The following is an 18,864-nucleotide window of genomic DNA, read 5'->3' on the forward strand; positions in this document are numbered from 1 at the left end:
TTGCAATTCTAAGTAGACCCACCTTATCCGCCCACAAGGTGTCCAGAAAGTTTCCAGCGGCTCCGCAATCCAACAACGCTTGCGTGTCAATTTCCTTGTCTCTGAAGCGGAGCGTGATGCCTATCACCATCAGGCGGAGGTCCTCTGGCGTTCTGGCAGAGGTAACGGAAAGTGTGGTGTAAGAACAGGGAAGCACCCCTCGGTAGTCCGTCCTACCAACTACCGAGGGCGCTCGTTTCCCGACCTTCGGGGGGGCACATCTGGGCAGTTCCTCAACAGATGGGCAGCAGAACCGCAATACAGACAAAGATTCTCGTCACGTCTCTTCCTCTTCTCTTCGGCGGTCAAGGGAGGTCGGGTTGTTCCGACTTGCATGGGTTCGTCTCGGATCTTTCAAGTAGCAGGTGAGGAGGCGGGGGTGTGAGAGTCCAAAAACAGGTTAGAGCCACGGCTCTTCTTTCTTTCGTTCTTCCGTTCGGTTAAGCGGAAGTCTATTCTTAGTACTGCTGCTAATAGATCCGAGAAGGAGTCAGGACGAGGAATCCTGGCAAGTTCGTCCTTTAGTTCTTCCCGTAAACCTCTGCGGAAAATCGTGTACTGAGCCTGTTCTTGCCACCCAGCTTCCGCAGCCAATGTCTTGAATGTTGCTATGTAGGACAGTAAATCTGAGTTCCCTTGCCGCACATCCAGTAAATCCTTGCTAGCTATGTGGGCACATTCCGTCCGTAAAAAGGTCTGTTTAAGGAGATCCTTAAAGGCAGTATAATCCTGTAACACAGGATCTGACTGGGAGACCAATGGGGTTGCCCATGCCAAAGCGTTCCCAGTTAAGTGTGTGATCATGAAACCCACCTTTGCATGATCCGTGGAAAATGCATAGGGTCTAAAGGTGAAATGAATATTGCAGGCTTCAAGGAATTCCTTCACCCTTCTCTCAGTGCCATCAAACTTTCCTGACACTAAAGGCAAAGGGGGTAGATCAGTAGCCTGTTGTTCTCTAGCAGCTACTCTCTGTTGGAGTGCTGCGTTGTCGGTCTTGAGTGTTTGGACCTCAACATTAAGGTTCTGAACTGCGGCCACCAGCTCCTGTAACTGCTGTGGCATGGCCATGTCTTCTTCTTCTTTTAGGCGTTGCAAGCTATCAAGGATTGGTGACTGGCCTGCAGAATTGCCCACTAGGTCTGTAATGTCCTCCTCCTCACTTGATAAGAATGGTTCCCCCAAAATGCCGTCCTCCTCCTCACCTGATGTTGAAGAGTAGTGGGTTCTCCTTCGACGTGGTTTCTCCCTTTGAGACTTCTTCTTGGAGAGCAGATACGGTCTGCCTCGAAAAGAAGCCACCGTGAATCTCAACAGAGAAAAACTCACGATGACCCCCTCCCGTGACAGCCAGTTGTTATTGGGGGAAAAAGCCTCCGAGGCCCAAAAAACCCCCACAAGTTGACAGAAGACTCCTGAAGCAGGTCCGTTGAAGCGTGGAGTACAAGAAGCAGTATCCAGAGAAATCGGCTCCAGGCAGAAGCGGTGGAATCACAAGAAGGAAACGAAGCACCGTGAATGGGCGCCACAGAGGAGAGAGCTCCTGGGAAGCTGACAGGAGAAAATGGCCAGCGGGGAGAAAAACTCCGATAGAGCAGGAAGCGAGGAAAAGGGGAGAGAGCAAGCGGGAGAGAGAGTAGCAGGAATAGGGGGGTGGAAGATCGCTAGGAGGAGATAACGCTACTGAGCGCACGCAACGAACGGGAAAGCAAGTTGCAACGCGCCAACCCGCCGAGATTCGAATAGTGAAATACTCGGCGGGCGGCCATGTTGGAAAAACACTAGACTGCGCCGTACATTGAAACAAAAAACGTAACGGAACTGTCTAATGGCGACGGAACTTCCACCTTCGCCAAACCCTCCAAGCGCCAATGGTCGTGACAGTAACCCTCTTACTGTCTGCAGAACCCATGCGTCGGAGGATAGCTTGCACCAGTTCTCCCAATAGAGCTGAGTTCTCCCCCCCACTGGAGGATAGTACCCTTCTCTCACCTGGTGAAAAGTTCTGGCCACGGCTGGCTCCTCTTCCTCTGCGACCTCTAGGGAAGCGACCTCTCGATGGGAAGAAAGAGTCTTGCTGTTTGACTCCCAATACTGCGCTCTTGAATTCTGGGGTCTTCTTCCTCCTTGGTGGCGACCGGCCGATCGACCCTGATGGCGGCCGGTCCCGGCAAAACCTCTGCCAGGAAATATCCTGCGGATGGATGCCTGAGCTTTCTCTAGAGAGGTGTAAGTGGTAACGAATGTGCCCATCTCCTTGCCGAAAGTATCTCCAAAAAGGAGTCCTTGGGCCGACTCTCCTGCTTCGTAATTCACCAGATCACTTAGCTTGGCGTCGATCTTGAGTAGAAGGCCACGTCTCCTCTCGGATGAGATGGCACAGTTGGCGTTCCTCAGCAGGCATACCGCCCTTTGGGACCAGTTCGCAAGGGTTTCAGGGTCAATTTCCTCTCCTGTGTCTCTGGCCCTCTCGGCCAGGTCCATTATCTTAGCCAGGGGTCCTGCGATGTCTAGGACCTTCTCCTGACAACTCCTCCAGGACCTATCAATACCCTTCCTCGGCTCTTTGCTTGTTTTCGTGACAAAGGTCAGCATCTTCGGAACTAGGTCCGGCGTGTCCGCTACTTGTCCTGGTAGGTCTGGGTGAGGGCATTCCGCCCGTAAGCGCTGCCTCATTTCTTTGTCTAAGGCTTTTCTTAGCCTGGCAGTCATATATTGTGTCACTCTTGGAGACGGTTGCCAATAAGAGGCTTTCGGGTTCCTAATACTATCAGGATCAAACATATTGGAATCCTCCTCTGGCTCTTCGTTCAGGTGTTTTTCTTTGCGGGTTCTTTTACCGCTGGGTTTCACCCATTCCTCCTCCTTCTCATCTCCTTCTAGCGAGGATCGCTCGTCCTCCACTGGCTCTTCTTCTGAGCCTAGGTCTTCAGTTCCCATATTCTCTTCCCCTGGGCAGGGGGTCTCGAGACTTGTCACAGCCGATCGCTGTATAAAAGCTTCCTTAAACTTAGAGAAAGCGTCGGCAGCCTCTGGGGCCTTATCAGGTACCCCGTATGAACGACCCGGGGGGTCATAAGATGCCTTCCTCTTATGGGTCTGTGTACTCCCCTTAGCTTGCGTAGGCGTGCTGCTCTTTTTCAAGGTGCTCTCCCTGTGCTGGATCAGCATAGACTCTAGGGTCTCCAGCCGCTCTTGGAGGGGTTTCACCCCCTGTGCCACTGCATCTTCCGAATGAGCTCCCCAGCACTTGTTTGAAACTGTCAGCGAGGTCCAGGGACTGCTCCTCCTCGCTCCATTCAAACTCAGACATTTTAATAGTGCTGTGTGCCTAGTACCTCTGCAGTGTCTATTGCAGGCCCACAGCTCCATTGGTTCAGTATGGGCGAAGAGGGTTATCCTTCTATGCCCACAACTCAGCAATCCCTACAAAATAGTAGGATTGTGTAATGTAAATAATTATATAAATAAATACTTTTTATATGTATATATATTTTTCGATTTAGTGGCTAACAACTGTGTCCTGCTGACTTTCAACGCACTCTACTCAGTGCTAGTAACTTCCTTGATCACAGCGTCTGCTGCTTCCCTTCTCTGCTCGTGAGCTTTCTGCTTCCACGTTAGCTTCTGCCGTGCAGCCCTGATGTTCGGGCATTCCTCCGATTACTGATCCGCAAAGGATCGAGGATGAAACGTGCTTCATTCTTTATTTAGAACGTCATGAACAAAGGATGTGATACGAATTGACCGCATAATTGACTAGCAACGGTGCCGGCTTCAAATATGTGCGCAAGGGAAGTGCGTCACGCTGCAGGCCCGTCTCTCTAAAGGAGGGGGCTGTCGTGTCACTCTCTTTCCTCGCTCAGCCCCCCCAAAGGTGGGGGCTGCCGCGTACGGCCTGGAAAGGGAGGGTGAGCCCCCAGGCGTATCGTGAATGCGACACAGGGCTCCTCTCCCTTTTTGCCGACCGACGGAGGCTTTCAACGCCTGAAAAGATACCGCGCCTCGATGGATACGCACGCGTGTGCCGTGACTCCTGCCTCAGGCCCCTGATGAGGTGGTGTAACTATGGCAGGAAAAGCATGTCTATATACAGCTATAAATCATCGCGCCTCTGAAGTGGTACACTATATGTGTCTAAGACAGAATCCTTTCATATACTAACATTCTACTCCCCGTTCTAACTATGAATTTATCTAGGCTAACCAAAATAGCTCGGGGGAAAACAAGGAATGCACTTATCTGCTTGAAGAGCAGGAAAAGAAGAGGAGGAGCCTAAGGACGAGTATGTGGTCATAGCAAGGGACACTGCTAGATGGACTACAGATATCTTGGAACTTGTAGTTTTGTTATGGGAAAAAAAGAAAAGTGCTGAACATAAAAACATCTTTTTTTGCTTTTTCCTCATGTTATAGTTGAAACTGCTGAAGAGTAATAAAAGAAGTGAAAGCATAATGCTCGCCTACAGTCTTGTCATAGAATGTTGCTCAGCAGGCAGTCATGGGTTTAAATCCCACATTTCTCTCTTCCATCCAAAATAAACATATTACAGTCTTTATTACAATTGTCAAGAGTAACAATCGTAACTAAATATCAAAAAACGCTGGTGGCAAATACTGTATGAAACAAGCCATTACTATGATGGTAATCTATGTGTGCAGGGAAGTGCCCTTGTTTTGTTTATTGCTAGACTTTACACGTGCTCAAACATTGGTAGGAAAGCTGCTGTGGCTGAGAGCTGAAGAGTGAACAAAGTGCAGTGGGCCTTCATGTGATATCAAGAGTTCATGCGTATCATTAGTGAGATTGCTAAAGAGGCTTATTATGGGACGAATCTGAGCTCATCAGCAGGAAAAGAAGCAGTGGGGAGACAGAGCCTGGGGCCTAGAGCATGTAAACGTTGTCAAGTCTCTTGTTGAATGCCCAGCGATCCTTCCAATGTGGTATCCCAGTGCTAGGAGCAAACAGGTGCATCCATTTGTCAATTGCCCTTGACATAGATCCCAAAGACACTGATTTTGGTATTAATTGTGAAGATATTAACAACCCCCCCCCCCCAGTTTACTAATGGACAACGAGAGCTATGCCCGTTTGCACCTCTCACTGAGACCCTGTAGATGATAGGTGTAGGGTGAGGGACAAGGGGCGGCTGGGTGAGTTAATGTGGCAGTGCAAACCAGAGCAAGCAGAACCTACTATAGTGCTCAAGATCACAGAGGATTCTTTGTCTCAAAACCTTGCGCTATTTTGATGAACTCTTAGGCTGACCTCCTTTGGCTTCAGGTGCAAGTGAGGAGAGTGAGCGCCTGCAGGGACATCTGTTTATTGATGATTGCGCACGTAGTTTAGAATCAAACGTTACACAAATAAGCAACACAACACACACGATACAAATATTAAGAATGAATACAAACTATCATATAATGCACAAATATTTTTAAGGACATAATTTAACAAAAAAAGAAAAAACAGAAGTCATTGGGAGTTTGAGTTTGTGGAAGAATTACCTCAAGAAAAATCTAGAGGTGCATCTTAACAGTGTGGTAAATCCACTAGAAGTAATTCACCAAAATCCCCATGATTACTTATGTACTCCAAAAAACGGGAATTATGACCACTTGTAATCCCATGATAGAGCTACAGGACCAAGTGGCGGTAAGGATAATTGTGCTTGGCAGTAATTCAGCATGATTCACCACAAGATAGTAATGAGCCCATTGTTTCCAAATGCATCCAAGTTATGTACAACATTCTTCGTATACAATCTGCTCAGGTTATACGTCAGCCAGTGCATACTTGTTTAACAGTTCCAGTGGTACTTTTCCTTTCACACAGCGATACAACCTGACCTTTCCAGCAGTTTTTATACATAGCACCAAATAGCATATTAGTCACACACACGAACATACATGAACAATCTTGCATATTGCCCAGTCTGAAAATACTCTATACAGGGTTGTGTTTCATAAACCCAGGAAAGAGTACAACAAATCGGGTATCGAAATGTTTATTTTTAAGGTAGGAATACTTTGAGTTCTAGTCCCACCGTAAACAGTTACCTGTTTCTTCCTGTCTAGGGTTGCTTGATGTCTCGTGCAGAAGGGATGTGACCAAGCAGTTTGGGCTGGACTGCCCCTTTTTTAGATGGGACCAAGCCTGATTTGCATATGGCATTTCCCCTCCTGTAATGGCTGGGCAGGCTGAGGAACAGTGGTCTGAAGGGTTGCCCAGAGTGATTGCCAGGGGTTAAGATTTATTCTAAACCTTCAACCCATCACATCTTTTGTTTTTCATGCTGATGCTAGTATCGTGGATTAGTGCCTTAAATCAAGTATTCAGTCATTAAAACATAGGTCCTTCCCTTTGTGTGGGCCATCAAAACATTAAAACTATTCACGTGGGGTTCAAAATGTACCGGAGAAAAGACCATAAGACACTGAGAGCCATATTCACTGAGAAAGAAATGCATGTTGTTACCAATACGAATCCAGTGTGGTCACTGTATTGCTAGGGGCTATATTACCAGTAGAGTATTTTCACGATGAACAGAGTATTTGTCCAGACTTCTTCTATAGAAAGCCTCTACTGTTGACTGATGTAGATATTGCAGAGGATAGTACGCATATTTACCTAGTGGCAGATGGTATCACATCCAATAATGGCTTGAATGGGGATTTGAGAGAAAACAAGAGTTAAACACACTTATGGAGCATGTAAGAACAGGATAGTTTCAGGCCCGTTTGATAATGATTGTGTTTAGTAGTTTAGGAAAGACAAGTGAGGACTGTGTTTCACAGGAGAACTGCTTTGCTTCTAGAAGTCTTAGAAAGAGAATTTTGGAACTTGCTCATGAATCACATCTAGGGATGCTAAAAGTAAAGAGGAGGAGTGACAACACATATTGGCGACTTGCTATGTATAAGGTTGTGGAAGATTTAGTCAGTGAGTGGAGTGACTGTCAAGATAGTGACAATGTAAATACAACTGGTCTGATGTTTCTATGCCCTATAGAATATCAGAGGTTTAGAGGGGGCGTGTCCTTGGAAGTCATTGGGCCAATAGCAGGAAGAGGTGTGAGGTTAAGGTACATGGTTGCCTTGTTGGGTCTATTTTCCAAATGGCCAGACGTTGACATTATTTCAGGTATTACCAGAACAGTGGTGAGAAGATGTTTTGCATAGTGTTTCAAAGACAGGATTGTCCTGCTAAAATAAATGCACACAATTGAGAACAACTGGTCTCCACATGAATGCAGAGCTATATTAGTGCAAGTAGTGTTGTGCAGACTGGATCTCCTCTTTATCAACATGAAATCAATGACTGCATTGAAAGATTTAATCACAGCATTGTGGATAATGTGAAGATAGCAGTAACTAAAGGAAAATAATAGGCACGCACATTTTGGGGGAGGTTGTGCCAGACTCCATCATCAGTCTTGTGCTCTTTGTGCTGTTAAGGCGCTTGTAAACCACATAAGGGAAGGCACCCAGGAAGGTCGAAGGAGTGGATTGTGTAAAGTATTATGAAGATGGTTTGCACGATAAAGTAGGGACATGATAAAGAGCTAATGAAAGAATAGCCAACATGTTGCCAGGCAGCTTAAGGTGAGTGCGAGGGGTGTTGTGAAGTTTCATCTCCCTGGAAATGGAAGAAACAAATGTTCGGTATTTTCTGATCCAAGGTGGTCTGTTAAGTATATGGTTAGCCCTACAAAGCTAGAGGATGTCTGCATGTGGGACAATGGCTGTGTTGTGTGTATGGCTGTTCCGGAGGTTTGAATGTAAAATTCATTCTTATGTTCAAAATATGAATTCATTGCAATGAAAGAGAGTAGTGATAAGATGAATTCTTTTGCTGCTCCTATATCGTTTTCCTGTAAAAGGAGCCACTCTACGGCTTCCTGTCCCAAGTCATGTGGAATGCTTGTATAGAGGTTTACCACATCTATGGTGAAAAGTATGTCATTCTCTGTAAGTTGGACTCCTTCTATGATGTTCAGAAAGTGTGTGCTGTCTTTCACATACGTAGATGTCTTCTGTATTAAAGGGTTCAAGAAAAAGTCTATGTATGTTCCTAGTGGTTGTAGAATCGCTCCTGTGGCTGCTACTATCGGTCTACCAGGTAGATTGTTAAGACCTTTATGGATTTTGGGCAGCAAGTAAAAGTGAGGAATGTTTGGTAAACACAATAATTGAAAAATTAAAAAATCTACATATTTTTGAATTACGATTGAAGTTGGACTTTATTAACTGAATAACGAGCACAAAAGAAATTGATTAACCCTTAGTGGGAGATAAGGGTGTGCGGCCCACACCGAAAGCATAATTGCCTCGGTCTCTTTTTCTCCAAACTTATGTGTTCACTACAGACACTGGTATTCATATTAGAATGATACAAAAGCTGTTCTGGGTTCCTTCTTTTTTTTTTACCTTTGTTGTTATAGGGTTTGTGCAAGGCACTACCCATATAAATGTCCAAAGAGTTTGAACATTGGTGTTTCAAGTCTTGTTATTGAAGGCATCACATGGGCCTCTCCAGTCAGGTCCTCAAAATGCCCAACAATGTCCTTGTGATTGAGTCATTCAGAGGACCTTATGAAGAAAGCAAAGAAACCCATACACAATGCGCCACAAAACCCACCCACAAATAGGGCAACATTTTAGACATCATTGTCTCTTCTCTCTCCACCTTCAACTACCACAAAACAAGTGTTCATTAAACACCAGCAAAATGCACGTGAGCATTGCTATGGTGGGATGGCCATACTTGTGAAAACTAGTTTTACTAGCCAGATAACAAAATCATGTTTACAAATTGTCAGGGTAAAAGTGTCAAATGTGAAAGACATCCTGCTGGTGAAATGATTGCAACAGCTCCCACTCCCAATATGCAGGTGGTTGTTTAACCCAATTCATTATGAGTGTAGACGATTTGCTAAAGAATTTGGAAAAGCATGATGTGTTTTTAATTCCAGGTGGGGACTTAAATGTAAAAATGGGAGCTGGTCCCCTGTGCGATTTATTTGATGAGACAGAAGACAATATGGCAGGGATCCCAAGCCAATCATGAAGTATAAATAAATCTGCTGGGAGGGGTTAAGGCTGCTTTGGAGTTTGAATGATTGGGGTATGCAAACAGTGAATGTCTGGTTCCCCAATAATATACCTGTGAAGGCCACGTTTTGCACAGCCCAAGGTAGTTCGTCTATGGACTATTTCTTCCTCCCAATGAACTACTGGGAATCAATTTGGGATGTTTGGGTTGCTGTAGATATAATCAGCAACCATAATCCAATGGTGCTAAAACTCAAAATACTCATGGGCCAAAATTCCAACTTTTACCACACCTGTCCAAAACGTCTGTGGATACTAGTAAAAGAAGGTTGAAGTGACAATTGATAGACAAGAGGAAAATAATAAGAAACAATTGTACCTCCAATCAACATATCATAAACATTCTATTGGAGGGGCAGGACGATCCGAGTGGTAATTTGGCCAATTCTACCAAACAGATGGCCAATGTATCGAATTAATTTACAACTGTGTTTTGTAGGAGGAAGAAGCCAGGTTCCCCGGGTTGGTTTAACTCTGATAGCACAAAAGCCAAAATGAGGCTGCTTACACTCCTACAGAAAACATCACCGGTAGGCAGGAAATTATAGAGCTGAGAGCCATTTATAAACAAGCTTCAGCTCATAGGAAGAAAGACTTAGAGAGTAAGTCATGGTCGGATTTAGTGCATGCCTCTGAACAAAAGGATGTCAAAACGTTTTGGTAATAGTGAATCATGGCGCATTTTACAAATATAAGTAGGAAGGTCTGGATACCATGGTCCCTGATCATGTATGGGTGGATCACTTCACCAGTTTTTTAAGGGCTGCACTTGCAGGGGGTGAGTGAATCGCAATTTAATTATTAGATGATCAGGGGCCTTATCCTTGTCAAGGAGAAGGAAAAGGAACATAGTTGGAATTCCCTGTTGAGGAAATCATTGTTTCTAATCTAAAGGTGGGGATCCCCTTCTTCATGGGCATCTGGGGTTACAACTATAAAGTGTAAGCCTAGGGTGATGCCACATGGAACACAAATATTTTATCGCATTTACTTACCTTCTACATAATACAATTGTTCCGTACAGCAGTACTCGGATTGAAGGCAGTGTATGGCAGATAAAACATAAACCATGTTTTCAAAAACTTTTTCCATTTTATTAAACATATTCTACTATAAAAACATCAAATAGACACATATGATTTAACATAGCATAGTTTCAGCATTAAAAAGTATTCCATGTACATTCAAAAGTTTCTATTTTCACTTGATTTTCATATAAACATTATAACTATATCTAGGCTAATCCTCAAATCATCTAGCCTACAAACAACATAAAGACCCTATCTAGTTGTGCAAAGTTTCCATGTGGAAAATATCGCAGGCAGAACAAAATATACTAAAGTGTTAAGCACCTATTTAGAATATAAGAAGTGCAAACTTCAGTTCCCTACTACGGGCGGTAAGTCCACTAAGGCCGACCACTCAGTAAAATGCCAACACTCTAATAGGTCTAGGGACCAGATAGCATTCTGGCAGACCTATGCGGTGCTGAAATAGATCTATGGGCACCTATTCTTGCAATTGATTTTAATGCAATCACCACTTGGGGATTGATACCTGCTTCTTAGTTCTCAGCTATAATCCAGACAGTTTAAAAAAGGCATTGGGGATTACCTGGGCTCATACAGACCGATTTCGCTCTTGGACTCTCCTTTAAAAATCTTTTGACCAGTTTTCCTAGCTAGGATCGAGGACTGTACAGAAATAAATATATCCTGCCCCCAGTACCTCTGGGCTTTAGAGCAGTGTTGGCCACATGTTAGAAAAAGGAGCCAAGTTATCTGGCCTTCATGAAACTGATCACAGTAAATCAAATTAAGTTATGACAGGTGCTCAGGTCCATGAATTACCCAGTGGCAATTGTTATTCTTTTAATCAAGCTCCATCATCACACACAAGCTTGTGCAAGAAGCGTGAAGGATGGCCGATGTACCGATTATTTCCCAATGGACACAGGTGTGTGCCAGTCCCTTGTCCTGTTGCCTTTACTTTTTAGTTTTTACATAAAAGGACTTCAAGAGTTTCTACTGAGTTTCTGCTGAGCTCAATCTCTGACCTACCGAGATTGGGGAGTATTGTCGCTTCTAGCCTATGCGTATGATACTGTATTGATAGAGCGTCCACCACAAGCGCTTCAGAAACCCATTAATGATTATAGAAAATGTATGGCTAAGCTTGATCTTAAGGAGAACACTTACCGCATGTTAACCTTATCGTAGGATGTTTTCTTCGCCTTAGAGCCCCATGTAACTGGTTCCTTAGCTCCCTGCTGCCTAAGGATTTGTGCGCTCTATACAAATGAAAGAAAATACATAAATCAATATCAGCTGTCTGGGTATGCTATAAGGGAAGACGAGGGCCTACATGTCCACCTATGAGCATTAATGGTACTGCAGTAATGGTACTAACATTCCAATGGTTGGTGAATTTGAATACCATGGGGTAATCTCTTCATCAAATTATTTACCGGACGCATACATTGAAAAGCATTCTTTGAGGGTCAGGTAAGCTGTAGTGCTTTGTTGTACATCGTTTTTTAAAGCAAAACCCTTAGACCTAATTTTAAAAGTATGTCAGAGTAAAGATGTATTGGTAGCTCTGGGAATGGCGCTGCGGGGGATGGTGCTGTGGGGTTATACCAAAACACTTGTTATCCCGGTAATAGAACATTATTTTTCAAACACAGTTTGGGACTTAAAAGCTCTGGCCCATCTGGAATTGAATTGCACTTTAGCACTGACTAACTTTCAATACAACCATCACTCTACTGGCTACATCTCAGGAGGTATAAAAAAAAACGATTTGATGAATGATTTAATTAGGTTCTTAGTTATAAAAGATTTCTATGTCATTATACCTTGGTTAAAATCTATTGCTGCTTCCCCCAATAACACAGCAATGCCTTTTCACCCCCCTGCAGGCCACAGGGCGTTAAGGTCCCTGCTCACTGTTTCAAAGCCCCGCTCTCTCAACCCTCACCCATGGAACCTCCCGTGAGCACAATCAACTCAATGTGAAGTATCACTCTGTCTGCTACAGTGGCATAAACATAGTCTGCCCACCAGTAGCCCTGTGCATACCCTGCCTTGTACTTCACCTAACTGCAGGGCCACCATAATCCCAGCTCCATTGGTCACACGCCCCCATCACCCTAGGAAATGAGAGACTCCTATGTAGAGCAACCCTTTTGCACACCACTTATGCTCAGACCACACTCAACAGAAACCTTAGCCGGATAGTCCTATGGCTGCCCATAATTTAGCTTACCCTGTGAGACACTTCGCCACCATTACCTACACTACTAGCCTTCCACAGCCTATACCACATGAGCCAACCCCCACCACCGATAAATCCCCTCCAAAAGTAGAACAGACAATAGCAATCACGCACCAAAATATCTCTAACATCTATGACACCCAGCATGCCCATTTAAAAGGAGCCTTGATCAATGCAAGATCAGTACTGTTCCATGCCTTGGACATCTACAAACTCATTGTATCATTTAAATTAGAATTCCCAGCCCTCAATGAGTCCTGGCTACATCTAGCCTCAGGTCCTGTGCTATACCAAGCCATTCCCCCTGGGTTTGCCATCCGAAGATCAGACAGGCAGGATGCTAGGGGAGGGACGTTGCACTAATAGACAGAGAAACCCTAAATATTAGAGAGTGCCCATCTAAACTAGAGGGGAATTGTGATCTGCTCTCACCTCCCACACTAGCTCTATACTGCTCAACCTAGCATACAGGCCAACTGGTCTCCTAGGCACTTTTGAGGACAACCTCATTCATCTCATTAATGCCAACCTCACACCAACATCCAAAGTCATCCGCCTAGGAGATATGAACCTATGCTTGAATGAACCGGCTGACCACAATGCCACCTCACTAGCGAGTGCACTAACAGCATTAGGCTTCACACTCCATATAAACACCCCCACACATACCAAGGGCAGCACTGTGGACTGGCTGGGAGTCCTAAACTGCAAAGTTAACATCAATGAAATCTACCCCTGCCCCTGGTCCGACCACTTTGTCTTCAACTTCGACATCCCACTACCCCAGGACAACAGACAAGCCAGCACCCCTATGCCCCCAGAATTACTAGAAACACACTCATGCCACTTCTCTCCAACCTCCACCCTGACCACCTTGCACATTGGGCTGATAACCCAGTGGTGCTGGCTGATCTCTAACTAAGGACACCAGCGACAGCAGTGGACACAGTCACCCCAATGGCACCACATAAGGCACAATCGCTGTCCCACGCCAACTCCTGGTTTACAGAGAATCTCCAAAACCTGAAAGCTAAGAAATGCCAGACTGAAGCATCCTAGAAGAAACACAAAACGGACACCTACAAGGCTCTATTCAAGTCCACAGCCAGGACTTACAAACTAGCCATCACCCAGGACAAGGCTACTTCATATAATGACAGGATAGCAAAAGTAAACTCTAACACTAATGAGCTTTTCCCCATCCTCCAGGAACTGCAAGCCCTAGCACCTGACCCCCCAGGCATCATCAAAGATGAAACCTAGTGTGTAAACATTCAAGAAGACTTGCTAAAAAAGGTTTCCTCCCTTCAGCAAAATAATTTCACCAAGAAATCCTCCATTAAAACCCCCTCTCCCACACTGCCTCAACCTACCCCCCATGATCTAGCCCTCTTCAATGTATGCCAAGCCTAGGAAACACAAGTGATCACCATCCTTATAAATTTCAAACCTTCAAGATGTAAAGGGGGCACCTACCCCACCCCTGTCATCAAAGAATGCACAGGAGCTCTTATCCCTTTCATCACCAGCTGCTTCAATGCCTCCTTCTCCACAAATATGGTTCCCACTGCTCTGAAAGAAGCATAGGTCCTCCCCCTTCTAAAAAAGAACCTCACTAGAGCTGGCCACACCCAGCAACTATCAGCCTATTACGACAGTATCATTCCTCCTCAAAATCATGGATAGAACTACTTACTTACACATCCAGCACTATGTTAAATAGAACCAAATCCTACGTCTGCGTCAATCTGCCTTCAGAACAGGTCATGGATTGGAATCAGCCTTGCTGGACCTAAAGAATCAACTGGGCTCCGTCAGAGATCAAGGCAAGCATGCTCTTCTTCTCCTATTAGATCTCTCTGCTGCCTTTGACCTGTTTGACCACAACATTTTATGCCACCATCTGACCTAAGCAGCCAACTTTTCAGAGGAAGCCACCACCTCGGTAGCCACTTTCCTGGCTGACAGAACAATAAGAGTCTTCTCAAAAATTGCCTGTGCCCCCCCTTCCCCTTTTCCATGCAGTGTACACCAACTATGCTGATGATGTGCAAATTCTGCCACCCCTCAATGGTAAATACTTAGAAGACTCCCACGCCCTGAGCATGATCCACTCAGCTATCCTTGCTTGGATGGCAGCCAATGTCCTTTGCTTAAATGACAAAAAGACAGAGATCCTGATGGTCGGGCCCCCATTAATTATAAAAATCCTATGCCCCCAATATCCAAACTAGACAATCGTCTGATAACATTCTCCACGTCGGTCAAGACCGTAGGTGTTTACCTGGACTCCTCACTTTCCCTGACATGCCAGGCCAACACCATTGTAACAACAGCCGCCTGCGCGACAAAGCAGATAAATGCCGCTAGACATTTTCTAGGCCCTTTCAACTGCCTCACCATCGCAAGATTATTAGAATGCCTTCTTTGCCGGCATTTCATCACAAAACATTCATAAACTACGAGTGATCCCGAACAATGCAATCAAGCAGCTCTTAATATCCCTAAAAGAGAGCACATTTCCAAGGTGAGAAGAAATGCCCACTGGCTACCAGTCAAGGAAAGGATAATCTTTACAACTCTCTATATCACACCGATGCCTCACCAACTCGGCACCATCTTACCTGTCATAAAGCTTTGCTAAAGCTCTGTCCGTAAGACCTATCAGGAGGGCTTACGTCCACAGACATGTCCTGTCTAAATCTAAGCGAGCCAAGAGTGGAGGCACCAGCTTTCCATCTGTAGCTGCTCTTCAATGGAACTCATTCCCACCACATCTGAGGGTGTAACAATCATAATGAGCCTTCAGAAAAGCCCTGAAAACCTGACTCTTATCCTAATGCCTTAGACACTTTGCACTCTGCTTCTTGTCCTTTCCTTCCTTCTTCTCCACAATGTAAAAGTACCTGGCTGTAACAGCACCTCAATGCCCGTGGAGTTTGTGCACTTAACAAATGTAAACATAAATAAATAAATAAATAAATACATAAATAAATAAATAAGCAAGAAGCACTATTTTTTTATGTTCACAGAAATGGCAAACACACTTGAGTGGTTGGAAGAAAACTTCCCAAAAGAAGAAAAGAGTGATGATAACATCTCTAATGGTAAACAATACATCTTTCAATGTAAACAAATAATGTAATCTATACAGAGCTCAGTGAAATAATAATGTCTTCTTCTCGTATAGCCCATACATATGAAGAAACAACACCCCCATTTAATTATGGACAATCCCAAGAATCACAAAAACAATCTCTGTCCCCAATCGTATATAATGAAATCATGATCTTGTCTACAAAATTGAATGATCTAAGTAATGATTTTAAGGAACTTAGACATTATTTTAAAAATCATGTTATTAGAAATGTTGATCGTCACTGTCCTTATTGTACCTGTCTCCCTTGGCCCCAGAAATCACCCATCAGATTCCCAATATATAAATGAAAGATACTTTGATGAAACGTTCCCCCCTCCCTCCCCTGATTAATTCTCCCATTTATGTTTCCCATTCTGATACCCCATCCCTTTCATAAATACATTTAGTTTTAAACTATACATATCTTGAATATTGTTGTTACATATATATATTTTTTTAAACCCCAATTAATAGTCCACGGACTATATGACAGTTCAGGGCATCTGGTTATGCAATGGTTTCTCTGCAGACATCGCGCCATGTCTGGACATGTCCAGTATAGCATGACCCATTCTTAGTTGATATGTCAACATTTTATAACTATCCAATGCCTATTTTCAACATGGTAGACAGCGGACTGTCACCATGTCTGCGGAAGTTACCCACCCATTGCTTCTAGTCATTCTCAGTCTTGGAGAGAACCTTAGAGCATCTGGTTTGCAGAGCTGAACTGTATTGGAGAGCTACCTTTCTAACAAATGGCATCAGTATTGACTATGCCCACCCCTCCTTCCCATGACCACCATAACCATCACCACAACAACCTGGAGGACCTGTAGAGGGGAACAGATGCAGAGATGCCGAAGAGGATGAAGAGGAAGAGCAAGATGAGGTAGAGGAAGTGCCTACCTCCAGCGCCCAGAGTGAATAATGGTTGTGGCGATGTTTCACCACTGTTGGGGGTGTACCAAATTCTGGGGAAACCAAGGTGAGATGCACTGAGTGTGGGGTCATACTCAGTTGTGGAATACCTGCACTGTACTCCTACGGGACCACCACAATGCACCACCACACCAGATACCACCACCTGGGTGCTCTGAGAAAGGTTGTTCCTTTCTCAAGGATAAGTGGGTTGATGGCCTCTACCCCATCTTTCTTGGTTGCTCCTGCCACCACATAGGCTAATCCTGTGGGGCAGAGGATCCGAGCGGCCACCTCACAGGCTATACAGAACTCTGTTGACCCTTACCTTTCGAGGGTCACAGTAGTATGTTTGTAATGCAACAAACCGATCTGCAGGTGTGATCAATTTTGAAGTGGTTTTGTGGCTGCGGTTAAGGAGCCAAGAGAAACACTGCAACCTACATTACATTTAAAACATGTCCAAAATCTACCTCTGTCCAGCTGCCCCTCGATTTGAAGTGGTTGGTGCCCCATCCCTTCCTTCCCTCCCCCACCTTACCTTGCCTCTCCTATAAAAAACTAAATAAGCAAAAAAGGTAAAAATACAAAATAATTGTTCCTTTAAGTGCCACCTTTCACAGTAAAATATAGAACCCTTTGCAGCCTGCATAGTCTGTGGACAGTCCGGTAGTTTACGGACACAAGGAAAATTTACGGTGCGGTGTGGGGGAATGAAAATCAGTTTAATTGTTTTTGTTAAAAAATGTTGGCTCTTAAAATAACCTTTTTTTCTCTTTCTGGCTTTTATATAAGTTGTTTAATTATTTGGTTGTATGTACTAATCTAACAAATGTCCTACTAAACGTAATCATTTTTTGTAAATTTCACAAAAAGTGCTTCTAATTAATTTTTTGTTTTTATTTTTTGTTTACTTCAACTACTAAATAATACTTGAATCAATATTTTATGTGTTTACAGAAACTGCTTCAATGCACTTTGAAAGTGGGAAAATCTGACTGCCCACATCAATTAGATGCACTCCATCTCTTCAAAAAATGTTGACAATATCAAACTTGATATTTTCATTTTGAAAAGATGTCATGCCAACATCACACAAAAAAGCACGTACAACTTTGTTCACCTTGCTTTCTCAATTTGTGGACAAAAAAAATTAGAGTCAATTCACTTTTGTCTCTGAGCTATCCGAGAAAAAAAATATTTTGAATCTGGAAACAGTTCCATCAACTGTCAAAATGTATGCTTCATGGTAAACTGTAATACAATTTTAGTAACATAGCCCAAACTGTTGCCTACACAGTAAACTACAATGATGTCTGGATGCTTCCAGTTAACCATATTCTCACAAAACGGGAGAAATTCCGCCCACTTCATTCTTCAAACTCCATACCATGAAACTTGAAATTCATCTAATTCAAGATGCTCAGACAATCCAGACTTCTCAAAATACACCTTTAGCCAATGAACCCAAGGATTGCCCATGATCCAGAGACTCTGCTTCCTCAAAGTCATAGCCATAGCCATCTTCACTGCACAGAACAAAGAACAAAAATAAATCTTGCTACACAGTCTTCCTGTACAACACACCCCCAAAACATCATGACTGTCCACGATCTCCACAGTCCCCTTTCCATGCCTGGCATGCTTAACGGACCCGAATGGCACTTGTGATGTGCTCGCGGACTACCGCGGTATCCACGGACACTGTAGCACAGGGCAGCCTGTTTACTATTTTTACTATTATGTTTGCAGCACTCCCTCATTTGCTGCTTTCAAACAGTCACACATCATCCATCAATCACATCCACAAACTCTACATGTACACCTGTGATCTCAGTTCAACAATTCAGATGAACTCTTGAAATCTCAGAGTACATGTGTCCTGTTACTCACACTACCTGCAACAGAAATGACTATACAACTCTCAAAGATTTCTATTTACTGATTCAACAACATCTGCATCTACCAAGACTTAGTACAGGTATGCTTATATTTGTGTAATTGTTTTTTCAACTCTTTTACAAATGTATATATATATATATATATATATATATATATATATATATATATATATATATATATATATATATATAGGGTTCCTGTCACTTACACTGTAATACACTTCTCAATAAGCATATTCTCTTTTTCAACCACTCTAGCAAATGCCATGTATTGCAGCATTCAGCATGTGCTAAGATCAAGTGGCAGTTACTTACAATGCTGTGTGTTTAAAACAATTTCTTTTTAGGAAAATTTTGATGAAAGTAAACACATGCATATGTGCATTTATAGGAGCAGTGTGTGTAACTTTTTTTCTAAAAGAAAGGAAAAGAAGATTCAAAATATTTACACATCATTGTAAATGGCACACAGTGT

Source organism: Ambystoma mexicanum, chromosome 5p, assembly GCF_040938575.1.
Source record: "Ambystoma mexicanum isolate Mex_15411 chromosome 5p, UKY_AmexF1_1, whole genome shotgun sequence".
In the NCBI taxonomy this organism is placed as follows: domain Eukaryota; kingdom Metazoa; phylum Chordata; class Amphibia; order Caudata; family Ambystomatidae; genus Ambystoma; species Ambystoma mexicanum.